The sequence below is a fragment of the Gymnogyps californianus genome, chromosome 7 (genome assembly GCF_018139145.2).
Source record: "Gymnogyps californianus isolate 813 chromosome 7, ASM1813914v2, whole genome shotgun sequence".
In the NCBI taxonomy this organism is placed as follows: domain Eukaryota; kingdom Metazoa; phylum Chordata; class Aves; order Accipitriformes; family Cathartidae; genus Gymnogyps; species Gymnogyps californianus.
Window position 1 is genome coordinate 40,359,668 of NC_059477.1, and position 27,993 is coordinate 40,387,660.

Sequence of the window (27,993 nt, forward strand, 5' to 3'; positions counted from 1 at the left end):
ACTTGCTTCCTATACTTCTCTATGATTGATAGCAGATGGCATGCTTTAAAATAAACCTATCCATTAGCAGTCCTCAGTGTTTTTACTCAAGGCATTTACAACTGTCTCAACCAGAAAACACATTCGCTCCACAAGCTAGTTTCAGTCTGCAACAGCTGTACAGGTGCAAATCTTTCATTAACTCTTAAACCATGGTGAAATAAACGCTGCACTGTATTTTATTTTTAGTGGAGAGGTTGTTCTTCAGAGGAGGAGTGCATTCTATTCTCCCTTTGCATGTGGCAGAGGTTTGTGTTAATAAACTGATATTAAGATAGGGGTTTGGGGGTTTTTTCGGGGTTTTTTTTTGTGTTTGGTTGTTTGGTTTTTTTTTTCCCTAGTCCCCTGTAAATTTTTAGGACGTTATGTTGCCATGAGATAAACGTGGCTGTTTGTAGGTGTATACTCTAAATGGTCAAATAGCAATACCGGAGGAATTGTAAGTCGGGACTGGGATTCCTGGGGGACAGCAGCCGTGTCCTTTCCCTGTCCCTGTAGCATCACCCGGAGCGGCAGCACTCGCTATGACCCGACGGAGGAGAGGCTGCTGTGTCCCCCACCTCTGCCTCACGCTGCGGCTATTTTTCTCTCTGGTTTATTGGAGAAATGCAGAGAGACACACACTCACGTACCCCCACACATATACATATTCAACCTGATTCTGAGCTCATTGCTGGCAGGATATTCCATAAATAAATTGCTAAAATCTGCCCCTATATTCCATTTGTTTCGCCTGGATTTCTATGCAGTAGTCATAAAAGATGTTAAAATTTACCTGGCAGTCCTTCCAATACAATGAACTCCCGAGCACCTCCCCAAACATTAGTACACTAGCAGCTAGAGTTTAAAATATTAGTAGCAAATCTTTAATATTAGCATTTAGCATTAATATTAGACAAGATCTTAAAATATCAGAGCCAGATAGACCAGTATTAACAGGGGTATAGAAGTCATTAAGTAGAATAACCGTCACTGACTAAATGGATGCTGAAACTTTAACATGCAAACCAGTGTAGATGATAGGAACTTCACAGAGACAAGAGGATCCTTTCATTTAAAAGGAGGTTGGAGAGATGAAGGTTAGGGATTTGAAAGCTGGTAAATAAAACAACACAGAGGGAAAAGTTATATAGAATGTGCCATCTCGTTAATGGCGATCATGTCCTATGTTATTTTTTTTAAGCTGAAAAGATAAAACAAGAAGACAGGCAATATTCTGTCACAAATAAATGGAAATTGGGGCATTTTTTGTATAAATCCAAAGTAGCAGGAGAAAAATACAAATGTGCTCTCAGCACTGTAAGTCTATGTAGGGTAATGGAGGTGCTAAAATGATTTAGCATGATGGACTGCAGCTCGCATGCGCTTTTTATGACACAACGAGCCAAGTTGAGAGAACTTGAGCTTGATACCATCGAGGTGGGGGTTACTGCCGACCTGGGGAGCAGTTCTGCAGCGGGGCAGCTCCTGAGCCAGGTCTGGCTCTGCGGTGGCAGCGGGGATGAGCCCCCGTTACGGCTCGTGTCCGCTCTGCCCCGTAAGCACCTGGAGGATTTGGTGCTAAATGAAACGGGGAGGGGGGAAAAAAACAAGGCCAGCTGTAGACATAAGAAGTTTAAGAGCATCAGTACTTGCTTCTAGCTAATCTCTCTTGATGACTCCTGTAAGCAGGCGAGGCTAGTCGTTCCTGTTAATTATTCAAAGCCCCGCACCAGTTTCATAGCTGAGTGGTGTAAGAGGATGTGCAGTGCCCCCATTTCTCAGCCTGACTGGGGGAAAGGCATGAGACGGGGTTTCCCCTGCCATCACTGAGTGACACCCCGTTTTTCACGGGGGAAAAGTGAGCCTGGGAGAGGCCGTGGCTGACCCCAGTCCTGGCCCACCCTGGCGCTGTGAAACCTCGCCTGTTTCTGAAGGATGTCATGAGCTGAACGCAGGGAAGGCTTCAGCAGGGTCATACCGCAGCTTAAAACCATGAGTGTGCTGACTTTTTTTGAGGGATCAGGACCGCGTTCTTGCATGTAGATTAATAATCCAGAAGATGCGGGGTTACGTTCGTTAGTGCTTCCTCACAGGAGGAAACAGAGGGAAAGGCACACAGCCCTAGATCCACGTCGCGTCCACCATATCCTCAGGCTGCCCAGACACCACAGTTTCAAGATTGTGTATATTTTCCCTATTTAATGTAAACGTTAAGGCACAAAGTGGAAAAGAGATGACAGTGGGGTTTAGATACGTATTCTTTCTGTTGTTTGCTGTCCCAAAGAGGTTACCAAAGCATTTTAGTACATCACGCAGCACGATGTAAATACTATCAGAAGAAATAGAAAAATGTTCCCTGAAAAAAATCTACTCCATTAGGGTCTCTTGGACCTGTTCTAGAGACAACCCTTGATATAGCATAGGTATCTGGAATAGGCGTCTGTCTATTCCCAGCCTAGGTACCTGCCATTATATCATCTTTTAGTTTCATCATAGCAAATAGCATATATTTCATTATAGCTTTTGGAATTGCTGATGGATTTGTTGTCAGATTGGCTTTTTGTTTGGTGTCAAGGACTGCTCACACCCGCACAGACAGGTCCTTTAGCTTGAAGGAGGAAGTCTAAAACACTCGTTAGAGATGGCTACTCTGTCTGCTGCTGTTGGTCCGCTGGCATTATGGGGGAAGATGTACCTAGTCTATTCCCGAAGTGATTAGGAGTTTTCTGAAGAAATAAAAATAGCTTTGCATAAAATAACTTCTACAGTGTGCAGAATCTGATGTGTTTGGTTGCCACTGACCTCACTGTGGTTATTTCCAGGAGTCAAGGTGCGCAGGTGCCTAAATATCTGCAGACATTGGCACATATGTTCCTCCTGAAAGGCGGGGAAACATTTTCTTATTTAAATGGGATTCGTATTCACACCCAATGTTAAGCATATTCTGAAGCACTATATGAGCTGGGGGCCAAAGAACACAGTTTATTATGATACTACAGGTTATTGCAAATTATGTAGGGCCTTTATAGTAATAGTTTCATTTAGTAAAGAAAAAAGAAAAATCCTTTTATCGCCCCTCCAAACCCTTTATTTATTAATGACCTAGAAAGATGTGACGTTATTATTGAGAAATGAACAAATTTTGCCTGGACACAATCCAGCACACTCGGAACTGGTGTTGCTCCGTAATAGCCCCTTTTTCTGAACTAAGCAATAAGTCCCAGTCCCATCCTGAGCTGGTAAGTGTTGGAGGGTGGCCAGGGGGGACGAGGAAGGGGAGAATGGAGAGGGGCTACCCTTAATCCCCAGTAGATTCGGCCTTTCTGTGAATAAGATGGATTTCTGATGTTGGTCTCCATGCCATTTATAGCAGTGTTGCCAGTAGTAAATTTGTGCTTGCACTGAAGAACCCCCCATGCCCCCTGCTTCCTTGCCAAAACTAAACTCAACTAAAATAAATCATATTTTAGGAAGCTAATTATACAGCCAAATAACAGAAAGGTATTGAAAAACTGTTGTGTGCCTAACATTAAATGAATTTACGTTGGCAGAAAGGAACACATATACTAAAAATAAATATAGTAACATGGCAAAAGTGTAAGCAATGGAATTTAAACAAAAATGTAATGCCAAGCATTAAGAATGATATTCAGACTTATGACAGAACTTACACTGCATGCATCCTTTGCACAAACTTTCACAGTTTAAATCTGTTCTGAATGAAATTTGCTGTTTTATCATTGTATTGTATTTCTTGGAAAACTAAAATGCCAGGATATATTGCCCCCTCAATTGTATTACAAAAGGTATATATAAGTCCCTTTACCACTCCCTCTGCTTTAAGGGAAGAATATCTCGAGGCTGGGGGGTGATGTCAGCTGAAAAAACAGATACAACCTAAACAGAAGCAATCTATTAAGAGAAAAGCGGAGGGAAAAACAAAAAAACAACAACTTTTGGAGAAGACTTTAAAAGTTTCCTGATGGATCAGCATCCTTGAGATTAAACATTCCCATATGTAACTTGACATTTTAAAATGTAAGTCTTATGAAAGATAAGAAGGAAATGGTGAGAAATGCAACCTTAAATATTTTGAAGCATGACTTCCTGTATTATGTGGCAGTTGGCAAAACTTTCAGGGGAAAGATGCACGCCTCAAAATCCACGCGGTGTGGTGCATGCATTTGCCTAAAAGTTTCCTCCTGTTGCTTACTAGTTTCGTGTTCGAAATCTTCCACACCTTCGGAGTAGAGTCGCAGTATCCCTTCAACGTTGCTTTTAATCTCACAGACAGATGTTTTAGATCAATCGCTCAAAACGGAACAGTTTAGCAGTCAGAAAACACTGTCAGAAAAGATTTGTTGTAAGGAAGACAAAACCGTGAAATAAAATTGAACTTTTATCCCCATTTGGATGGGAACTGCGCTTGGCTGGGAATCCCAAGGGGATGAACACAGTGGCCTATGATGTGTTGAAAAAACAAACAGACGACAGTACTCTGCAGTAATCAAGCAAATGCTGCTTCCGAGAAATAGTGTGATCACTATTGTTCAGTGCTGCAGGACCTAAAAAAAAGATAATTATTGAAGAAAGGAAGGTGGCCTTGTGACTAGGGCGAGGGAAGACAGGACAAGCTGCTGCCAATGGCCCTGAGTCCATGCCGTCTCCGGAGAGCCCCCAGTTTTCTTGCACTAAAGGTGTGACACACACAAGTCTTAGCAGAGCAGCTGGACTTTATTTTCCAGTGTTGTTCAGAATCAGGAATGATTAATACGCTAGCAGTGGTGGGTGTCAGTATTTCCTGGCTGCAAGAGCTCTTCTAATGGTACATCTTCTTTTTATTTCTGAAAACCCAATGCAAATAAGGTGGTGTCGCTCACGGTAATAGCCATGAGCTCCACACATCCAGCTGGTAAAAGAGAGGTGGCTCTTTGAGGTGCCCAGGGGGGACAACCCCAACCTCCCGGCCCAACTCAGTATCTTTCTGCTTCTCCCTAGATGTTTTACAGCAGAAATATTGAAATGTACTTTTTTTCCGGAAGGCTTTGTTTTGTTTTGTGTCCCGCGATGGCCTGTTCGTATGCTGAGCTGGAGCTCTGCTTGGCAGCGTCTTTTGGTCTAACCATATTGCAATGCGGTACCTGTTTGGAAACGGCAAATGTTCCTACCAAGGACCATGTCTTGGCACCACTTCCACTCCTTTGCCCTGCACGGCTGTGCTTGGGCACGCCGCGTGCTTTTTGCTTGCCTTGTACTTTGTTTTGGGAGGTTTTGCAGAGTGGTGCCTTTGCCTGCTCGCCTCCCTCCGTATCCTCCGTGCTGGATGAGTTTGCATTGTGTGGTGTTTTCCTCTTCATTTATTGCAAACAAATCTGGTCTCTGCCATTTGTTTACTCTTATACTCTGTCTTTATGCCTTGGTATGCATTTTTAATTAGATGCGCTTCAGTTCTTTCACTGCTTGTTAACACTTTCATATGGGAAGTACGGTCTCCACCAGCCCTGCGAGCATTCTCTGCACTTAGGAAATTCAGATTTGTTTCTCCTACCCATGATTATCATTTGATACAGAGACTTGTTCCCTAGGTGGCCTGTCTGCTGGGTCCCTACGCTCTCATTGTGGACTTTTAAGGTTGTTCCCCTACACAGCCGGGATAATCCAAGTGCACTTATTCTGCTTAAAAATATTCTGCATACAGAGAAATAGTGTTTTGGCTATTTGTCTGGGCTGTTTCCGGACTTCAGCAGCTCCAGTTTGGATGCCTGACATCAAGAAGTCCTGGACAAAGCCCTCAGTGTGTGCAGATCAACTGCCTGCATTGTGAAAAGTCCTTCTGCACACGCAGAGTGGGTCCCGGAGATCAGGAATGCGCCGAGTTAGTGGCGAATGCATTGGCCGTCAGTCCTGTGAATGGAGGATGGATGTGTCTGGAGGGGAATACTGGAGTCCTAAACACACGACAGCTTTCAAAAAAGACATCTTTCCTGAGTGCCAGTATTGTTAAAGCATGAAATTACTCCTTTTTTTAATTCTTTTTTTTTATATAGTGTGAGCCCATTTGCGCTTCCACTGTTTTCTTCTGCCTCTACATCTGACTCATGCCACAGGCAAAGGACTTCACCCTTTCTAGCTCCCTTCCATACCATCAGCTTTCTGGAGATGATCTGGGAACCAGGATGGGAAAACTTGACCCCACTCCACCCTTTCCTTCCAGTTTGCCCAGCCTGCTGCAGCGCTTGCTCACCTTGCCCTCGCTCTCCTGTGTTGCCAGAACACGTATGTTCTTCAGGATTTCATACCCCGTGAGGGACTGCAAGGCTAAAAAGTGACTAAAATGGCTCTTTCCATCTCAGACAGTCTTCCCTGACCCCGCTTTCTGCCTGGGGGCGAGGTTGCCAAAGGTCAGTATCCACTTCGGCGTGCACAGAGATCGATATTTGCTGAAGCCGGTGCCTAGATTTGCTCCCTCTCCCTTGCCAGCGATATATTTCACGATGAGGAGCCGAGAAATGTTTCTCCTCCCTTCCAAGAAGAAGAAGGGGGAGGAAGGGAAAAAAAAAAAAAAAAAGAAAAGTCTTGTCTCCACACTTACTCCCACCAGGAGGGCATTGTGTTTGGCCTCCGCTCAGCTTTTTGTTATAAATTTGTATGGTGTGATGTTTGCTTTGGCCAGGGCAGTGGCTGGCACGCCGGCACCGTGGCCGGCTCCTTCGCCGGAGGACAGGTCGGGGCAGCATCCTCCCAGCACCCAGCAGCACGTGGAGTGGAGATGCTCAGTCCCTGGTCCCCGGGTGGCTTCAGGAGGTAAAGCTCTCTCCTCGAGGATTTGCAGTGTTGGGATGATGAGGGCCGCGTTTTGCACTCAAATGACGCGATTTTGGGGCAGGAGCGTGCTGGTGGCAGGAGCAGAGAGCTCAGCGCTGAGCTTGCGAAAAAGTATCCCTCGGTGGAGCAACCTCACGTTGGCAGGGAGATGAAGTGAGCGGACTAATAGGTCTTTTCCACTTTAATTTCTACTCTAAAATGACTCTTTGTTACTGTTCTCAGACTCGGCGCCAACCGTCACTTACGCCACACACCAGATCTTTCCTTCTTTTCTGCCCTTAGCTTCGCGGAGAAGCCTTTAAAGCAAACAAACACAAAACTGTGAGAAACCGAGGGAAGATATGGACTGGCCCACTCGTTAGTGCTGGAATGTGGAAACTATGAAGACATCTTTTTTTATTACCAATGCTGGAAAGCACAGTCACTGAGTGGGCTGGAATACAATTTATACTACATGCAGTAGTTAAAAAAAACTGCAAAAATGGGTGTAACCCTGGGCTGTGGTACAACTGGCCTTTCAGCCCCCACTTGAGATTCGTCCGTCCCAGGGGGAAACTGTGGTTTGGAATCAGAGCGTGCATTTAATTTCACTCGGAGAACTTATTGGAGTTGGCACTTCAAGAAAGAATCTGAAGTATATTTTTTGTCATGATTAGCAGCCCCCTCACCACTACGTTTGATTATGTTGGAAGCAGAAAAGTTAAATTCTTATAAAATGATGATTTACAATCCGTGATTATCCAGGTAGGGTGCGTGGATTGCGCCAGCTTGGTCATGGGACTCCAATCTCATCCTAGTTCATTGCTGTGAGAAAATAAAACTAAAATGTAAAGAAGCTGAAAACACATCCTCTGATTGCTCAGGGAATTTTCTTAGTCATACGTTATCTTTCCTAGTAGTTTCAGTTATTTTGTCTCCACTAAAACCCAAAGCAAAACACTGCCCTGACACTTTCCCCTTGATTTTGGATCTGCAGCGTCCAAATTTATTTTTATCTTGTGTTGTCTTTTCCCCTATGGTTATGCAAATCCTCGGAATAGGGGGCAAGGGGAAGAGCTAATTTTAAAGCAAGTAAATTCCAGTGGAACGTTTCTTCAGTCGCTCTGAGCAGGACTATCCTGGGTGCTGCTGTAGAGATGTGGCTACCTCCAAATAGCACAGGGGTAGGTGCCAAGTGGGGAGGTTGAATATTTTCCTCGTAGACACATAACTTTGCCCACAGGATTAAGTCTCTTGCCTTAATGCTCTGCTAAGCTTCTCTGGAAGTACAAAGCTATGTCTTAGGAAACACACGTTAGGGAAATGTATCTCCATACAATCAGCTGCCGAATAAAACCTCTGCGTGGAAAGGGTTTGGTGGTGGGTGAAGAGTGGGGCTCATGAGAAATATCTTGGAGAAAATATGGGGCATCAGCACTTCATTGCTTCTCTTTTGCTGTTTTGGTTAGCACTTGTTATATTTTGATACATTTTTTTTTTTCCTTTTCATTCTCCCTTTTTTCCCTGGCCAGGAAACTATTTTGAAATAGTAAATTCTATTTTCTTTCAAATTTATCTAGTTTCTTTCCCCGCCTCCACCTCTCCCCTAATACCACAACTTTTCCTTAAACCTATGCTTAACTCTAGTGTACAGTAGCAGATACTCAATGGATTCCCAGGCTAAAAATCCGGCAGGAATAACACTGGGATCTGCTTTGTGAGCAAACAAGAGTGTGCCAGTGTGTGTGGGGGGGTGTAAGGCCTGTAGCTACAGACCGCTTTGTATGTTTTACAAAAAAAACATTGAAGATAATCAGAGTATATGGCACGTGTAACAGCTTCCTACCAGCACTGTGCTTTTATTCAGTGTGCTGGTGCTGGGTTAATCGATGCAATTTGTGGTCAATGTCTGGAATCACGTTCAGCTCCTGTTTGCTCCTCCTTTGAGTACCATTGCAATGCTCATTACTGCGACGAATTAACCGTAGTCAGTAATCTTCTGTGGGGCCGAAAGTTTCTGTATCCAGCAAAATGTATAAGCTTCTCCTCGTATGATGTGTCAAGGGGCTGTAAGTGCATCTTTAAATGCTGCTTAAACTAGGATGAGTTTAAATATCCATTTAGGCTTTTCTCTGTTTTGGGGATGGAGAGATGAGGATGTGAATATTTATGAAAATAAAGTAATTTAGGTGCAAGGTCCCAGGTTTGCAAAACTCGGCCCATAAAACACATACAGTAAGTACACTTGTGGTTGTATAAGATAACAAAATTCACAAGTCATTTGGATTAATCTCTCAAGTTACTACAGGGGCATATTGTCTTCACATTCATGTAGCCTGATTAAGTTATGTATGAATTTATGTCCCAGTCTTGCAGCCTAATAAACCTACACAGTTTAAAATGCCTGACAAGGGCTACAGGAGTTGGAGAATAAATTCTGTCCCCTCCTTTCGTGAAGCACCATACGCATGCCTGACCCTCCTTGGAAAGAGCCGAGTACGTCCCATGTCAGTCTGCAGATGAACTACGCATCTGAATGCCAAAATAAGTAGAATAAATTCTTTGCTTCAAACATGCGTTCGAATGCTCTCATCCTCGATGCTCTTTTTCGAATGTTCAGTTCATTTGTGAATTCTCTGGAAGCAAAGTTTTTGTTCAAACTTTTGGACTCCTTGTGATCTGGCTAGAAATTAGAGCACATCAAGCCTCGTACGTAATCAGAAAATGCCGTGTGAAAACAAGGACTGCTGGGAGCAGCATCTTTGTTAAATTCCAGCTAGACCAAACTCGTTCCTTGCTGCTCGAGCACGGAGCTCACTGGTCTTATAAGTATGTGTGCAGTCTGAATTGATTTCTCAGCCCAGCTAAGGGAAAGAGTTAAGTCTGTTCTCCCCTTCTAGTTGGCAGAAAGTTTGCAGTTTAAAATTACATACTGACTCTGGTGTAGAGACACAAGAAATTATAGAGCAGACACTGTCCAGGACAACGTATAATTTAAAATGTACTAAAGAATGTATACCACATGGCAAAGTAAGTGAAGTGCTTCTTCAAATATAAGTGTTTTGCATAGAAAGGCTGTAATTATCCACTCCTAGGGAAATGTTTGCATTCATTCTAAATCAATATTTACTATTCATCTCTTGTGTTCAACAAAACAAGGATTTAACATTTTTTTGTTTTAATGAGATACTAAGACTACAATAATACTACAATGTAATTGTCTTGATACAAAATATTGCTAAATTGTGTTGCTATTTTGGGAGCGAACAGTTTTTAAAAGGAGGGGTATCCCTATTTGTGAAATGTTACTGCAGTAACACACAATTCAAACTCAGCCAAGCAGGGAGACTCACCAGTTTCAGAGAGATGTTAAGCCGCCTCTCTGTTAAGGCCCTTAACTAGGATCATTCGGGTGAGTCCTCTGTCTCCCCCCTGAAAGTATCAACCTCTTTATAATGATTCCTTTTCAGCTGGCATCTCAACAACAACAACAACGAAGCAATTTCTTTTTCTGGTTTTAAGGTTGGGTTTTTTTCCCCCCCCCTCCAGCATCTTTCAGCTAGGCAGCAGGAGCCGAGAGCGGGCAGCGGGCAGTAATTGGGCTGCAACTGTCTCCACATGCTGGTTCAAACCTGTTGATGCAAATGGAGTTGCCCGAACTTCGTCCTCCTGGGGAAATTTGGGGGAGGGTTGCAGGATGATACCGGAGCTCTGCCCTTTATCTTTTTCAAGGAACTAATCTACCTTTAAAAAGTTTGATCTGATACTTGGGGAGGGCGTAACGAAGGAAAACGTCCTAAAACGGCATAGGGAAGATCAGTCCTTCCTGCAGCAGGATCCTGGTGAAATGAGAGCAGCTGAGAAAGATCAGAGTCATTGGGAGGAAAGGTATGTTTAATCACAGTCTGTGCCACTGCTACACTGTGGTTAGGTGGATGTCCTTGCACCAAGCATCCTTCTGTATGAATTTTACCTGGCATGTCTTAAGAGGTATTTCTTGAACTTCTCTAACTTAAAAAAAAAAACCCCAACAAGCAAGCATTTTTGGCACTGATGTGGCTCCATGTGAATCAAATCAGATAACTGGAAACACTTTAGTTGGAAAAACCTTTAAAATCCTTTTTTTTAATCTCTATTTTTTTATTCTTACACACTGCCCACCATCTTCCAGGCTCTGCCCCGCCCTTCCCAATGCTAAATGCTTCCACTTCTGCTGCTAAAATTCATGGTACAAACGTAGGCTTTTGAGTGAATTTCAATCTCGTACTCAAGCAGATAGTCCTGTATTTTTTTCCTATGAGTCTGAAGTCATTCTTGTTCTCCGAGAAAATCATGCACATAAATAGGGTGAATAGCCCTGAGAGAAGAGCAGTCTCTTTCCCCAGGAAATGTTATTGTAACTGGTGTTTTAATTCTCCAGATATCACTCTCAGTGTACCGGGTAACAAAAGGCTGTATAGTGCCTAATCATTCAGCAGTGATCCAGGAAAAAAGCAGAAGGTTAAGAGCAAGTTCCTAAAGTCTGTAAAATCAATGGGACACTAGAAAGGGAACTGAAGTGTACCAGAAGGGACCTCTTGAGGGTCATTAAAAAAAGCAGAAACTGATTATGAACAGAGCTTTTACCCGAAGAACTGGAGGGGGCCAGCAAAACCATTCTGCTGCACTCCAGTTAAATGTCTAATAGTGGAGACATTTTCTACACAGCCCATAAAGGATAATGAGGATGGCTTTGATAGCTTTCAAGAAAGTTGTTCTTGTCAGTGTTCACAAAAACATGATCTGAGCGTGCACTCTCAGAACATGCAGCCTATGGTGATCGTACGTAGATAGTGAAAGGGAAGATGGTAACCCAATACGGTGCATTTCTCCCCCGTAATATGGCCTATCTATTATGCATGAGAAAAATTGTATCGACCTAACAATACGATGCAAACAGTAGCAGCAGTCAAGCTTGGTGTTATGCCTACCAGCTTGGTATCTCACCTTGCTGCGATGCGGCGGATGCGGAGAGGCGGCAACGTTGGGTGACGTTACATGCATTAGACTAGATTCGTGTATCTCTCCAGAATAAATGAGAAATAAGGTTTTGATCTAAAGCTTGTTGAAATCTATCACTGTCAGCAAAGTTTGGATTAGAACCTAATAGCTTTCTGCTGAGTTTCTGCGTTGGGAAAGCAACCTGCTGAAAGCCTGAAACATGGCAGTGGGAATTGGGATGTTTGTTCTCCTCCTGTCTCTGACTCTGGTCATCTGTGCGATTTTGGGTGAGTCACAGATTTGCTGTGATTCATTTTCCCAAAGAGTAAAATTAATACAATCAAACTTGCATATCTTACTGGGGTACTCTAAGAATGATTTGTAAAAAAAAGTTTGAGATGCCAATGGGATGGTGTTTTAGAAGTTCAGGGTGCGTTGGTCACCTTAAAAAGCAGGGAGCTGGCTCTGCTTTGACTTTAGACTATAGAGCAGTTCCGTTGAGGAAAAATATCGGAAACCTTTCTAGTAAAGATTAACTTTGAGTTCTTTGTACTTCAGAGGAAACAAACCTTTTCTGTAGAAACAGACGTTCACAGGGATGAATTGAATGTGAGTCAGTCTAACAGCAGTGAAGCCAAATTGTGAAACTTTTGTGTCATTGCTCTGTGATTCCAGCTATCTTCAATTAATAGAAAAAAATGCAGGAAATTCAGGTGGAAGGAATGCATGGAAAATGAAGTCAAAGAAAAATATTCGTTGTGGCCTTGGCAAAGTGCGTTTTCTAAGCTGAAGTAGCTTTTAAGCAATTAGCATCTGCTGTGTGCAATTACTGAGTGACACGCAGCCCCAGATGGAGGGCTCCAACAGCCAGTGGCCATCTGGATTTTGGTCTTTATCAAGGGTAGGCTCTGTTCTGGGTTTCACCTGGACTGTGAGACAACCCTCCCTCTGCCCCACATTGCACAGTCAGCCTTGAGTCATTGGTGGGGAAAACAGTGAGACAATTCCTCTGAGTCTGTCAGGTCCAAACCTTTCTGAAGTCACTGGAAAGATTATTACTGAAGACACTGACCTCTGAATTGGTGCATTGTCCCCAGTTTTCCAAAATGAGGTAAGTTACTCGGATAAAATCCACTTTTGAACTGTAAGTGGCTTAATACGCACCAGTCTCTGTTGGGACATATGGCTTGGGAGCCATAGCATCTGAAATGACACATAGAAAATCAGCTTTTAAAGGGAGAAGTTTGTCAGCAGGCTTTTGTATTTTTTAAAAAAATGCAATTAAGTTTTCCTTAGAAGTGATAAGAGGTATCAGACCCAACCACAGAGACTAATGCTCTGAAGTAATCCAGTTTTAAAAGTGAAACTATGGTTTAGTTTGTGAAATTCAAAGAATAAAAATCAAAACCAACTGACAAACATTTTCTGACTACTCTGTATCTAAAAACGGGCCAACCTCATTTAGTCTATTTAAAAATTGTGTATGCATACTGCTTGTATGCCAAGTTCAGCATGATGGAAATGAAAATGGTTGAGGTATAAACCCTTGGAAAACAGGGTTTATAATGGAAACAGTAATTGACTCTTAACTACCGCATCAAAAATACAATACTATAATACAAAGCCTAGCTCTTGGGATCCCAGCTCTGCTTCTAACCTCAGGTTGGCAGACAAACACCTCACCACAAAGCTAACTAATGTTTATAGGTTTGGGTTTTTTGTTGTTAGTTTTTTTTCTTGCAAAAGGAACATGGCAAGTGAAGAAAATTTATAGGAGCAAAGTAAAGTTGGCCAACAGTTCAAAAGTTCTCTCTTGTAAGTTTTTGATATTTTTCCCAATCACTGGTTCTCTCTCAACTCATAAGACTAAGAGGATATGCCATACTTCTCTGGATGAACGCTCTATTTTGGTTGATGATTTTATTCATGAAGCTTGAATCATAACCAAGCCTTCATCTCAGCTTTACAAATAGTTTGACTGTTCCTCCAAAGGTCAGAAATTTGGTTATCCTGACTGGAAAAGACAAAAAAGACCAATATCTTTACAGCTGTTGACTTTCCCTTCTCTGCATGACTGTACCAGAGAGGAGAGGCAAAGTGGTTCTGGGAACGGAGCAAAGCAAATCTTCCATTGATCTCATTAAAGATGCTTACCAAAGCCTTTGCCTAGTCTGAGCCAGGGTGTTACCTTTGCTGCCAATTACGGTTGTCATGACATCTTGCCATTTTGGGTTATACAGAAAGTACCAGTCCTATTTGAAATTATTATTAAAGGTTGTGAAATGGGGAAGATCAGAAAGTTCATCAGGGGGAGAATTATACTCAGCCACGGTTGATAGATCCATGCATGGACATGTGAAATAAAACTGAATACTATGAGATTTGCATGCATTAAAAAAAAAAAAAAGATAAATTCTACTGGGGAGATTGAGCTTGCGGTACTTTAAAAATTCTTGCTTCTCTGTGCATCAGAAGTTTATCAAGTTCATATTTTCATAGGTAATGAAGAAAAAGAGAGGACGCAGCAGGAACATTTTCTGTTCATAAATGGTCTTAGTTCAGCTACAGATTAAAAAAAGAATTGTAACTGCTTTGCTTTTCTTTAGGTATTGAAGAAGATATATAGCCATGAGCTTAGATCTCGGCGAAGCTGCACCTTCACGTCTGCCAGCATCGCTTGCTGCCCTCAGCCCGCAGCAATGGCTGTAATGGTGGTTGTAACCGTGGTGCACAGGCTGAGCAACTCAAAGCTCTGTTGATGATCACCGTTAGCGCATATATACATATTCAAAACCGAGAAAATAGGTCATGTATATTGCAGCAGTATAATTTACCTATTCTTAGGCAAGTTTCCCAGTAATGGTCCCATGGGCACTTTTTTTTCTTACCTTTAACCATTGAACACCTTTCATTGTGAGCTGTCCTGTTGATGTTAGTGTAAAGAGGATCTGGGACCTAACACAGAATATTATTGTTAAAGCTTTTTTTCCTGGAATGGAGAAAATTTACCTTTACTGGCATCCATGTCTTTACTCAAATACAACTCCATTTGAAAATGATTGGGAAACTGCCAGTGCAAATACCAAACAAAGACTCCAAGAATTGACCCTTTATGATGAGTGATTTATGATTTATACTTTAAACTATATAAACTATGTATTTCTATTTGGATTTCGAAAAACAAGCCAGGAAAAAGCAACAATAGCTTAGTAAAAAATGTATACAGTCATGGAATGCTGGTACAGTCTTTGGCAAAGGATCAAATAACGATAAGGCTCGACTCTATAGGGATATTAACATTTTTAAAGCAATCAATGTGAAATAAATCTGAGAATGTATGTTTAAATTATAAAAAAATACAGCATGAATATGCATTTTGTAGCTAACTGCTCCCTGTTGTTTTGGGCACTTGTCCTGCTTTAGTACGATTTTTGAGGAGGAAAAACCTGACTGGAGCACAAGCTACGTTTCAAGTCCTATTTTAGGTGGCTTGCAATCATGGATTTCCCTATTTTTCTTATCATTTTTCTTTGATTTGCTTTTTTAAGAGTATTATCCAACCCAGCTTGGCACGGTTCAAGTGCACAACTGCAACCTTTTCCATGACCCAAAAGTCAGTGCCACTCTGTGGGCTGGCAGTTTGCAAATAAAACATATCCTTAATGAAGTGTGGAAGCTCCTGTTCTTTTCCTTCCTCAGGAGACGTGCCTTAATCTCTGGCTCAGAGCCTTGTCAAATGCTGCAGTAAAGAACTGGCAAGCTCAATGCTGCTAATGGATTGAAATCTCCACCAGGTTGTTCATTTTTTGTGGGTTTTTTTTTTTCTTCTGCCTTTTTTTTTTTTTTCCTAAATACTGCGGCAACTAAAGCATCGCTCCAGTCCTCAGTCTTCTATAATGATTGGTTAGGGACTTCAGTGACAACTCTACAGTACATGTAAGAGATATTTAAATTATGCCACTAAAATGTACCAAGGGTTTGGTTGCTTATGTAGGTCAACTATTAACGGAAAAAATAAGATTAAAACCAGGGGCTTTTCTGCGTTTTTGAAGTTATTCCTGAAGATATAAAATCGTGGTATTTACGCTTATAACTTGTGACAGGTTCTCTAAGTTATAGGCATTTTGTCTCTTCTGTAGTAGAAGCTGAAAATGTTTGGATTTTTTTTTTTTTTTTTACCCCCAGAAGGTAACCATAAGCTACTGAATCACATTTAAATTGCTCAAAAATGCTAAAATGCAGTATTGGAAATTATGACAGTCTCTTGGTTTTTTTTCAGGATATGTTTGACTAATATTGAGATAAGGGTAGCTCTCACTAGTTTGGGAATAAATTGAGAAAACTGCATTTTTTTCAAAATTTGGATTTTTTTTTTTTTCTTACCACACAGGTACGCTATGTAATCTCATCTTACTTTTTCTGACAGTACCGTTTTTTATGCAGCTGAAGAAAATCACTTAGCTGAATTTACCTCTTTGCAAAGTCATTTTGAGAGGGGTCCAGACTGGACCCAGTCAGGGTGCAAAAAACTATGTGCGTTTGCAGCATGGTTTGCAATAACCTGTATTGCAACCTGTTGTTGTCCAGACCTTGCAAACTTTTACATCGGGGGGGGGGGGACAAAAAAAAAAAAAGGAAAAAAGCAATTATTCAATCACTTATGCTAGGGGCAGGAATTTTTAGTGTTCCTTTAGTCTCTGTTAACCTGGTTCTGTCAATGTCAATAACTCCGTGACATCCTGGGAGGAGGAAAAACCGTGGGCTGATGGGTAGAAAAAGCAGTTTGGTGCTAAAATGTTATCAAATAATGTACGTGAGTTAGCGCTGTGTATTCTGTGTCATTGTGCTGGAGAGTTGCTGGTATGATTGTGCTCGTTTGAAACATAGGGACTCCTTGAGAGAAAGTAGGTTACCCTCAGTTCTGCTGGTGGATGGAGGGCAATGAAAAGGGATGTTTTCGTACTGCTGCCTTTTTAGATCCATGCTCTAGCACATTACTGGAGGGAACTTGGTGAAGTTTATCTACCGAGCAGATGGGAAGTCAGGTTCTTCCAGCAATGCTTTTGGCAAATCAAAATGATTGCACGCTGCATCTAAGCTGATGTTCTCCATAGAGTTCCTGTGCATCTATGGGAACTACTGAAATACTGGAATAACTATTCTTCTTGAAATATTTCTGTCAGCAAGGAATTGATATGACCTGCGATGACCTCATGTCTCATTATTTCTGCCCCTTAAAGGATTTCATTAAGGAAAGTGTGCGAACGGAGCCCATCCATGCACCATTGCACATAGATGGCCTAGAACCTCTGCAGCACCTCAGCAGCTGCCTGTGCTGCAGGTTACTTAAAAATACTTTTGAGCTGCCTGCTGAAAGAAGTGGCTTGCCATCTGTAAAGGCAACAGTTAGATTTGGGAAGGGAAATAGGATATAATACAGGAATTGACCAAGCTGTGAAGTGTTATGTCTGCTCAGTGATTTTTCTGGAGGGGGAAAAAAAAAAAAAAGAAAAAAGTAGTGTTTGACTGTCTTTTTGTAGAAGACTGAATTTTATATCAAACAGTTGTGTTTCTAGAATGACTTGAAAGAAGCATGAAAGGACACCAGAGTCCTAGGGAGGAAAAGGAAGTTTGTGGAGGAACTCAGAGGCTGCAGAGGAGCTGAAGCTCAGAGACACGAACGGTGGGAGCTGTCTGGAGCGGGAAGGCGTGGGAAAAGGCACGAGTGGAGCGATGAAAACCTATTTGTTAAAGTTTTGCAAGGATGGACTAAAGAAATTAAGCCTAACACGAAGTGAGAGGAAAGGACTTAAGGAGCTGCTGGAATTTGACTGCATTGTTTTGCTGCTGGATTTTGGATGACTGACTTTGGGCTTCAAAGTGCCGTCTGTGGACCATACACCAGTGAAGGGGATCACCGTGTAGTTTTTCTCCTCTGCCTGCACAGACCTTGATTAGTGGTAAAGGCCCAAAGTGAGTAAGACATATATTAATGTAAGGCCTCCTCTTGTAAATCAATATTTGAAATAAATGGGTTTGACTGTTCATTATGGAAACTTCATTCTGAGAATAATTATAAGTCTAAAAGTGAAAGTGAGATTTAAGTCCTGTGTTGATCTGCAGAGATTTGGCAAGCAGCGTACATACTTAATCAGTCACACTGTAGCTTCCGTGCTTAAGATGGAGCTTGCAGCTTGTTTGTTCTGAAAAATACAGTATATTCATTCATCATGTTTATTCAAATTAAGGCATCTGAGGAGTAATGACAACCTTATTCTGCAAAATTATCTGCAGCGGTTTAAAGAATGTACCTGTCAATATGAAAATCAGTAAATCTGATGGTGGCATGTTTAAAAAGAGTTCAGCAGCCCAGTTTTATCCTATGTAAAACATCGGAGTTTGCAGCACATGCTCCCGTGACTACCTTGTCCACAACAACCAGCATTTGTAACTTTGCATTCCTTCTTCATCTCGATAAACTTCTGTTACGGTTATGTCGCTAAATGTGGACTTTCATTGACTGCACTGGAAATTTGGGCTGTATCAGAGCTACACTAGGAAGCACTGTGCTAATTGCTGCTAAATTATTTTAGATGTTTTTTTTTTCTTGAGGAAAAGCTAAGTTTTACTATTCTCACTGCTTTTGCAGAGCAATACATTTGCTTGATGATGTAGAGCTACATACCTCTATCTTTCTTACTGAATTTCTTTGCCTTTTATTAAGGTACTTTACCTTTTATAAAGTATGGTTACTGACTGAGTAGCGCATACACTGGCTGTAGGAATAGTTATTGTTTTTCTCTGTTCTTATATAGGTCCCATTACCAGTTCCTCCTGCACCTCCTCCTCCTCCGAATTAAAAAAATAGAAATAACAATCTTGCTCTTTCTCTCTCTTCCAAGTAGGTAGGAGAAAATTGCTTGATTAGATTATAGGGTCTGTATATGTGTGTAAAGAATTTATTGTGGGAAATCTATATTAGAGCCAAAACGATTAATGGTAATTAATGTTCCAACGTTTAATAACAAAAGAATTAATAGTGAGCAGCCACTTACCATAAAGTGTTTCCTTGACATTTCTTACTAAAAATAAAAATTCTGAGCATGCCGCATAGATTTGGGGAAAGAAGAAAAAGAAAGATTAGGTAAAGAAAACATCTCACTGTAATTTAAACCATTATTTTCCTGACTGCTTTTTATCTCCTGTCTGAAGAAATAAACATATTAAATTTTTTATTAAAATAGTTAGGCTTTGTGAGAGTATTTTTCTCCCAGTGCAATAATAAATATTTATTTCTGCCAGAAACAAAGAAGTTTGTCTATGAGGCTTTTACTGATGCTTAGCCAAAGGTATGAGTCTCTTAACCTAATAAATACAGCTCTTATGTACTTGCTTTCTCTTCTTCGGAACAAATTTTGATGTATAAGTAACATTCCTATAGAGACCAGGTCATCCGCTAGTATTGATCATCTGCCTTCCTGCCCTCCGAGGCACCGGCACCTTTGCTTATTGTTTATGAAGGATGAAGTGCACTATATCAATTAAAGAATAGCTCCAAAATACAGAGTTAAACCACAGCCACAGTAAATTTCCAAATAAAAAACAAAGGCTTACAGCAAGATCTTCAGACATACGGGCTGGACACTGGCTGTGGCCAGAGAAGGAGTTTAACGTGACCTAGCGAGCTCTTGCAAAATCCTCCTTCTGTTGCTTCTGCTATGCCTATCCCCTGTTGTGTTCAATTGGCATTGCTTTAAATATCACCTCCTACCCGTCCGCGCAGCGGGGGCAGCGTGTCTGGATGAAATGGTAGGAGACTGGTGTTAGGCACTCAGATCAGAAAGGGGATTGCATCCATTTGGGAAAAAGCTCTTGGCCAAAGTGTCCGGTACAGAGCGAAATTCCATCCTTTTGAAGAAAAAAAAAGTGGATAAAAGAAAAATACTGTCAGATGTCCATGTACTATTAACACAGAATAATTTATACTGAATTCTGCTCTTACTGTTTTGGTAGATCTGTATGTGCTCTGCCTGTGATCTGGATGTGGCGAGGGTTTCTATGTCTGTGCTTCTGGCAAGTGTGGTCAGTATTTAACCCAGACTGTATTTTTGTGCTTACCATCTGCTTAATTCTGAATGTCAGATCCATAACTGGCCCGCTAGTTATTTCTATTCAGCTATTTTGAACTCAGCTCGGTGCAGCAGATAGGAAAGGATGTACTGGTTATGCGAAAATGTCAGCTGAGCTGCATCTCCTCCCAAAAGCTAAAAACTGATCTTTCTTTGTGAAAATAAGACAAGGGGACGATTTTCCTACATTTTTATTGCATTGCCTTCTCCAGCCTTGTGCTTTCTTGGTGTTGTTGCAATTAGAAAAAAATGAAAATATAACATCAAAGGCTGAGCTTGTAAGAGTTTTCAATCTGGTTGGAATACTAAGTCAATGGGCACACCACACTGAACCCTTACTAAGTAATTTCCAGTAAAATTCTATGTTTTTAGGTGTGGGAAAACCTTCAAGATGTGACTTGGCCTGGAAATGTTTAGCTAAAGTGGGCTATTAGATCTCAGTCCTGACCATACCACCCTTCCAGTCTTTCTTACATGGCCAGGCTACTCAGATATTTGTTTGACTATGTCTGGAGTGTCTAATAAGAAAATAATTGGGAATGTTTTTAATGACTCGCTGCAACTCAGAAGTCTGGATGTAACGAAGGAATACTGGGAAAATTGCTTACAGTTATTTCTTGTAAGAGAAATTACTTAACATTCATAGTTATTTGTATACTTCACAGGTCTGATTCAGCCTTACAGTTTTGATGCCTCAAACAAATGTCAGCACCTTTACCAACAAATGCACTGACAAGTGGATTAGACAAGCAAGTGGGATGGAGAAGGCATCTGCTTCCAGTCTTCTGATGTACCTCGAGGACCTATGTCTGGAGGTAGGAGAACTGCTGCAGGATGGGAGGGGAATCCTGGTCTCAGAAAGGATATTTTTTGGTGCCTGTAACTTGGGTTGTATTGGAAGGCAAATGGGACAGTCAAGCCTTGAACTCATGGGGGTTTGCCCATCTCTTGGGGCAGCAGCTCCGCTGTCTTTGCAATATGGGTACAATCCAGTAGACAGCAGAAGTGTTGTGTGGCTCCAGAATTTCCTCTGGATGAAAAAATGGCCATTTTATGTTGTTAGGGTTTTGGGGGACAGGTGTGAGAAGTAGGGTTTGCTTTGGCGTGACCTGTCTCCTAAGCCACAGCATGTTTGTAAAGTGTGGCCCGTGATGCAGGAGGCTGAGGTCGAGGAGTGCTGCGGTAGGATTAGAAAGAGGTTTTTCATTAGTCTCACTGGATGGCATGCCTGAGCGACCCCTTTGAAAAGGGTGCTGCATGTGCTCCATCTCGCTGAAGGGTAGCTCTGCCTGCCAGACTGGCGATGGCAGAGTGTAGGTGGAGACCTCTCCCTGCATTCAGCACATGGACACCCTTTGGGGAGGTTTTTTGTTTCCTCACCCTCACGTAATCCTTCTGCTCAGAAATGGTCAAGTCAAATGAAATACGTAGTATAGGTGAATAAACCTGTATTACACAGAGTCTGCATGCCACCCAAAAGCAGGTATCCAAACCTTATCTGCCAGAGATTAAAATGTTAAGGTATGGATGATTGTAAACTATTTATTGTTTATGAATTCACAGTCCTCTCGGATGTCCCCGGGTGCTGGATTTTGCTTATGGATCTCTGAACTAGCTGAAGGAAATGTAAAATCAAATGTAGACAGACAGCTCCCTCTTGAATACATATCCACAGAGGCTCAGGAACACTTGTTATGCTAGCAAGGGTGTGGAATAAATCACGCTCAAGAAATTTGCTCTAGATCCACCTATTTTGGATGATAGGCTTTGTGTGCATCGTTAAAGCCCCTCCTCGGGGAGCTGCCGTCACCGTGGTGCAGACAGGTGGATCTGGAGATGCACAGCCTTGCAGAGTGGCAGAGGACCAGCAGATCAATATTTAATGCGAAGGCTGCTGCAGCCCCTCACATGCATAATTTATTCCTGCTTTTGGGTACAGATGGACCTGAATCAAGCCGTGCATCCAGACTACAGGAGTATTAGAAGTGGGTCCAAGCGTTTCAGATTGTCCTCACCTTCAAAATGGGGGCAATTTAAAAGCCAGTATTCAACCCTTTCCCTCCTCCCTCCTTTGCACAACACAGAAAGAAACACTTCAGGGAGGTCTTTGAAATTTGTGTCAAGTTACACTGACTTTCTCTCGTTGAGGGCACATAACGCTGTTTGTATTTCAGAACAGAATTAGGGCCCCAGAAAGAATTAAGCATTTCTGAGTTTAATTAAGTGCACTAACAACACATGAGCAAAGTCAGTCTCATAAAAGAGAACTTTATTGTACAAATTGACACAAAATAAAAGTCCTTTGGGATTAAATAATAATAAAAAAAAAAAATCTGAAAAACACATTATGGTGAGTAACCTAGCCACCCCGGCTCATTTCAGTGAGTGAATATCTCTGCCTGAGAATTTTTTTTTCCCTGACAAACGATTAAATACCAGTGATACGATAGCATGCAATGCTAGCATAACAAGGTATGAGCAAGAGGGATTTGCTTTTGACTAGTTAAGAAATAAGCTTACTAATTCAGAAATTTATTATAAGATTAGCCTTTAATACCTGATAATCACCTTCGTCAAGGAAAATTTCTTCTCTTCAAAAGGCAAATGAAATTTATAGATGGGTCTTGAGCCAGGCTCGTGGGTGGTAGACAACATTCACGAGAGGTCCAGCCTTTCTCTTTGAGCAAGGGAAGAGATAGCATTTTAACAGACTGGATACAGCGTGCAGTGCAGCATAACAAGACAGGCATGGCAAAATCTCAGATGCCTTAAGATTATTAATCTCTTTGCAGAAAACAAGCTTGATCTCTATCAGACTGTCCATTAATTTTGATGGAGATACTTTTAAGATCTTATGTTTGTGTTTTAGTGGGGCTATTACAGCTAAATACACAAGTAAAAATGTATTCTTATAACATATACAGACAAGTATTCCCATTTCAAAGATGATGTTGTCATATAGATATAAGAACATCAGTATTTGCTAGAGTCTTGTTATTATCTACTTTGCAATAGGCCATCTGGACTTCAACTAAGAAAGGGCTCCCAATGTGTTAGGCTCATGCAAACATCTGGTGAAAAAAAGGCCTTTCCGCCCAAGGACTTTTAGCTCGAACTAATAAAAAACGCAAAGTGTGGGAGAGGAAAAAAGAAGGACAGAGGGGAAAAAAAGAAAACTTTCTACAGTCCCACAACCTTTTACTAACAGATGGAAGTCTGTCTCCTGACTCCCAGCCGAGTCCCATTGCCAACAGAGGATATTGCATAATTGTCGAGCACAAGTATATACCCAAGTTACTCATGCAATGTTATTGTGAACAGGTACGAGAGTAGCATGAGCCCTGCCGTACGCCAGAAATTACTGTAAAGACAAATACCGATACAAGCATTTGCTGCATTGTTGTTATTAGCTTTCAGGTTCCAAAGCTACAGGCAAATGACAAGATTTTACGCACGAGTGTAGAATTTGGTACAAAATTCTCCTCTCTGGGTACCAGGCAGTCATGTCAGTTTGCTTGTTCTTATATTCCTTTGTAGAAATTGGGTGAAACAAGGATTTGAGAATCAGCACTTGCGGAAATGAGGACAGCAAAATAAACATTGTACCGTGAGATGCAGAATTACTGAAGCTTCATTTCCTATGGATTTGGGTCCTTCACTTCCCTGCTCTCCCACCAGGTACTTCACCTTCTTGCACTGCCTCCAGTCACCCCCCATACAGCCTACAGACCGTGCCTCAGTTTCCCCTGAGCTGCTGCTTGCATGAGAGACTGGGAGCTCTACAGACCCACGCATGTGCCTGTTGGCCAATGCCAAGCCAGCAGAAACGGTATGGTAAAGCCTCATGTTGCAGCTTTTCCTGCAGCAGAGCCGCTCCTTTCAATCCCCTACCTTTCTCCAGCTGCCAATGTTTGCAGAACTTGCAGGAATTTAATTTTCTTCGGGGCTTCTACCTCTCTATTGAATCGGATTGAAATAAGCCAACGAATTTGCAAATGGTTAAGGAAGAAAAGGTCTGGCAGATGGGGCCAGCATGTAAGCTTCATTTCTTCAGGAGAGTTGTCCAAAAAATTGAACGCAGAAAAGGGTGGGATTTTGAAAAGTATAAGAGCGTATGAACTGTAACAAAGATTGTCTGGTTATGGAGCAAAAGAGAATAAATAATAGGATTAAGTAGAGAGGAAAGCAAAGGTCAGAGGTCAGTCCCCTCCTTGGATGACGTGGAGAAAGAGATTAGAAGTTTCCATGATTGAGAATATAGCCTTCCCAAAATGAGATAGTAGTTTCAAAGTCCAAACATTAGACAAAAGCTTGTTTATTCAGTTTATTAAAGAGGTCTCAGGCTTAGGGTTCTCATTTGTTCGCTTCCTATGGGTTTCTACACACTGGAGCAGGACATGCAAGTGGGAAAGAAAGTCTGCCCCAGGACCTTTGAGTATGGGGCACCCAGCGCTGAAGGTCTTTGTGGGGCTGGGACCAGGCTAGGTTCCTCCTGGAGAAGTGACGGGCAAACAGCTCTGTAGAAATCCACACGGTTCATTACACCATAGAAGACAGAGAAGCAAACGGTTTCTCTTGTCTTTTAAGTGGCAATTTCAAGGCTAAATGTGAGTGTTCTTGCACAAAGATACAGGCAAGAGGCCTTTGGAAATTATTCTGCAAAGTTATAGACCTTCCTGAACTTAAGCCAGGCACAAATACTAGGACCTGAACCAAAAGGAAATATTTTATAGCTTGAATGCCTTTTACCAATCAATTTTTCTCTTTGGAAATGCTTTTTTCCTCCTGTAGCTTAGATGAAAAGATTAAAGTATGATAATGATGTAGTGGAACAGTCATGTTTGGCCAGGTGATAACTAAGCATTTTAGATATCCTGGTATTGGCTTTCAAGCAAACATGGGTTTGTACATGTGTGTTATACCTACAGTTATGCATGTAAGTACCTCCTCTTCCTCTCTTTTTGTGCTGTTTGTGTGTGTGCGTATATATATGTTCGTGATGGCAGTGGTATGCTAAATGAATTAGAAGCCCACTCTTCATAGGCACACAGGGACTGCTGGATTCAAAACCTGACAGTCAAGGTGAGAGCTGATGTCTCAGCATACTCATTTTAAAACTCTTCAGCAGATACTATTAGAGGTATCTCAGTTTAAATTTGTAATTTTTCCATACTGAGTGCCTTCAGCCCTCCTCCATGCATGAGGCTGGAATAAGCAGGATTGGTGGGGGGAGCTGGTACCCTCACCTCCCACTCTGACTGAGAGCTACAGCTCCGCAACGATTTTCTTCCAGCCCACAGGCTGTAACAAGTAGTCAGTCACACCAGCCCTCTCTGCGATTGTACCTGCATTATTTGTTAGCCAACGGACGTCACTGTGTCCCTTTTTTTAACCCAGCTTTAACGACCGCATATTCCGGGTCAATTCACTCGCCTCCCTGCAAGTTGTGTAGGGTGAGGAGCGGCAGGGCTTTTCCATCCCTGTTCACCGGCTGGCTCTCGGCACGCTTCCACTTCAGCATTTTAGGGGCTTGCATGAACCTGGGTGATTCTTAGGCATTCGTGTGTAAAAATATAAGTGTTCCTTGCAGAGAGGCAGATGCACTTGTAGAGTGATGTGGTGCATCAAAGCAGATGGGCTGCATTGTGCAGAGGGGTATCGCCACAGAATCGGTAGTTCAAAATCAGTGCATGTCATATGACAGTATTAATATGTAAAAACAGCTAGATGAGGAATACAGCACGTAAAACTACAAGGCAAGCTCTTTGTAAGCCCTGTGCCTACAAAACAGTCCGTATACTTTGACAAAGGAGCTAATTTTCTCTTTAATAATTCTAACGGCAATTCCTAATAATTAGCTGATCTAATTTAGATTTGCATTTCGTCTTTTCAAAGCTATACTATTACAAACGGTCAAGGAACCTTGCCCTTAAAAAATGGTGATAATATCCTGACGACCTGGGACCGCTGTTGGAGAAAAGATTTTGCCTAAAAGGGTTTCAGGAAGTTACAAAACTCCTTTACATGGCCTGTTGGATCTGTGTATGATTTCCAACATTACACAAAATAAATACCAGGAGACTGGTGTGGTTTATACAAGAGTTTATAGAGAAAAAATCCACCCACCAGCTCCCTTGCTGAGGATTACAACCAGGTCTCTGCTGCCAAGTTCTCTGTTTAGGTAAAGCATGAGAAAATCTGCCATTTTTTTAGAGTCACAAAAGGGGTGCTACAGGGGGGGCAGTGAGAAGCTGACAGCTCTCGCTGCTTAAAAGGCAGCTGTTCCTTCTCAGGTACTATTATTAATAAACCCTAAGGTAATGTTTGCTCTGAAATATGTCTAATTGAAATAATTTACCCTAACCCTTAGAGAATTATGAAACTGTTTTCATCATGTTCACACACAGCAAAATAATTATGAGATGCCATATGGAAAAGACATCATGTGGTATATGTATTTCTGAATGTATACTTTTTGAAATGGTTCCCACAGATAAATCACATAGCTAATTTACAAAGAGGAGGTGGATAGTAGTTCTTAAGTATGCAATTTAAGTTTAAAATGGTTTCAGGCTGAGTAAATTTACAGTGGTGATGACATGCAGTAATTGCACTGATCACCGGACATATATCACGGAAGATGTCGATAGCGCCATTAAGTCGCGCTGCACAAAATGGAGCAGGGGAATTCTGCTGGTGACTGTCCACCGTTGGGGTGTGCCACCCCTCAAGGCCTCTGCAGGACCGTGTGGTCCTGAGCTCGTTTTGCAGCTGAAGTGTACCCCGCTGAAGCACTGGAAATGCTCCCCCATCATCAGGGAGTCTCTGAGAGGTTTCTGGTTTGCGCCTGGAAAGCCCTGAGCTCACACCTAAGCGAAGGGAATACTCTTCCCCCATAAATTTATTATGAGCAAAGCCCAGGAGAGAAAATTTCTTATGCTGCTGTTCCCCACTGCCCATCTCCTGAAGCTTATTCAAAAGGTTTTATTCCTAACCTCATCGGTAGTCACCAGCATTATCATGTATATGTATGACATGTCTCTATATTTTTATGTATGTAGGTTTCATTACATAAGGTAGCAGGAGGATTCTATAGGGCACTTCTTGGTCTTTTTCCAGGAATAATTGTGGTAGATGATGAGACATCTGAGGTTCTCTTCCTGATAGTTGAGAAGTTTTGAAGGTGTTTTTTGAATAAGGAACTCTTATTAACATTTCTAGAAATCTGGCTGGAGATCAGGCTTTCTTGTCAGACTTCTGGTAATTCTTGTTTCCAGATGGATAGAAGAAAAATAAGAGAATAGCTTATTACACCCTTTCTGTTTCATGTCCGATTTGAAACCAGCAAGTGAAGGAGACAGAAAGAAATCTCATTCTGTCCAGTCCATTCCCTTTATTTCTAAGGACTCTTCAAAAAAAGGGTTAGCTCTAATTTGAGCAGTTCAGATTAGCCTGTATTTTGTCTGAACTAGCTCAGCAGTCACTTTTGCAATTAATTCTATGATGACTGGTAAAATATTTGAAAGATGTAAGATAGGCAAACTAATTCACCCCCAGCCCTCTGTTTCGCAAGAACTACAGACATGCACTGCAGCCGCATTGTTTATCCCCCAGTAATGACATCATTACCCTGCATTACCACTCTAGGTAGTGTATTTGTCAACAGCCAGTAACTGATGAGTACAAGGAAAATATTTACCCAACTTCTGTGCTGTGGCATTACCCCGGTAATGCCATTTCAGGAAGATCACACCGTATTGCTGAGATTCGTGCTACAGAAACCGAAAAAGCTTTGGCATTTCCGTGCGTGTAACACCAGTCCTCAAATAACCACCTTTTAGAGACGGTAATTACAGTAATTCTGTTTTTAAAGGAAAAATAAGAAATAAAAAAAAGAAGGCAAAAAGTGATATTCGCCGCAAATATCTAAAGGTGGGAGTTTTCGAATACCCTCACTGCGTGCGGAGTGCTAGGGACATCCATATTTGATGACTCCTTAATCTTCCCAGGAGTAACCACATAGGCTAATATTTACTCACCCTGTCTGTACAGATACAGT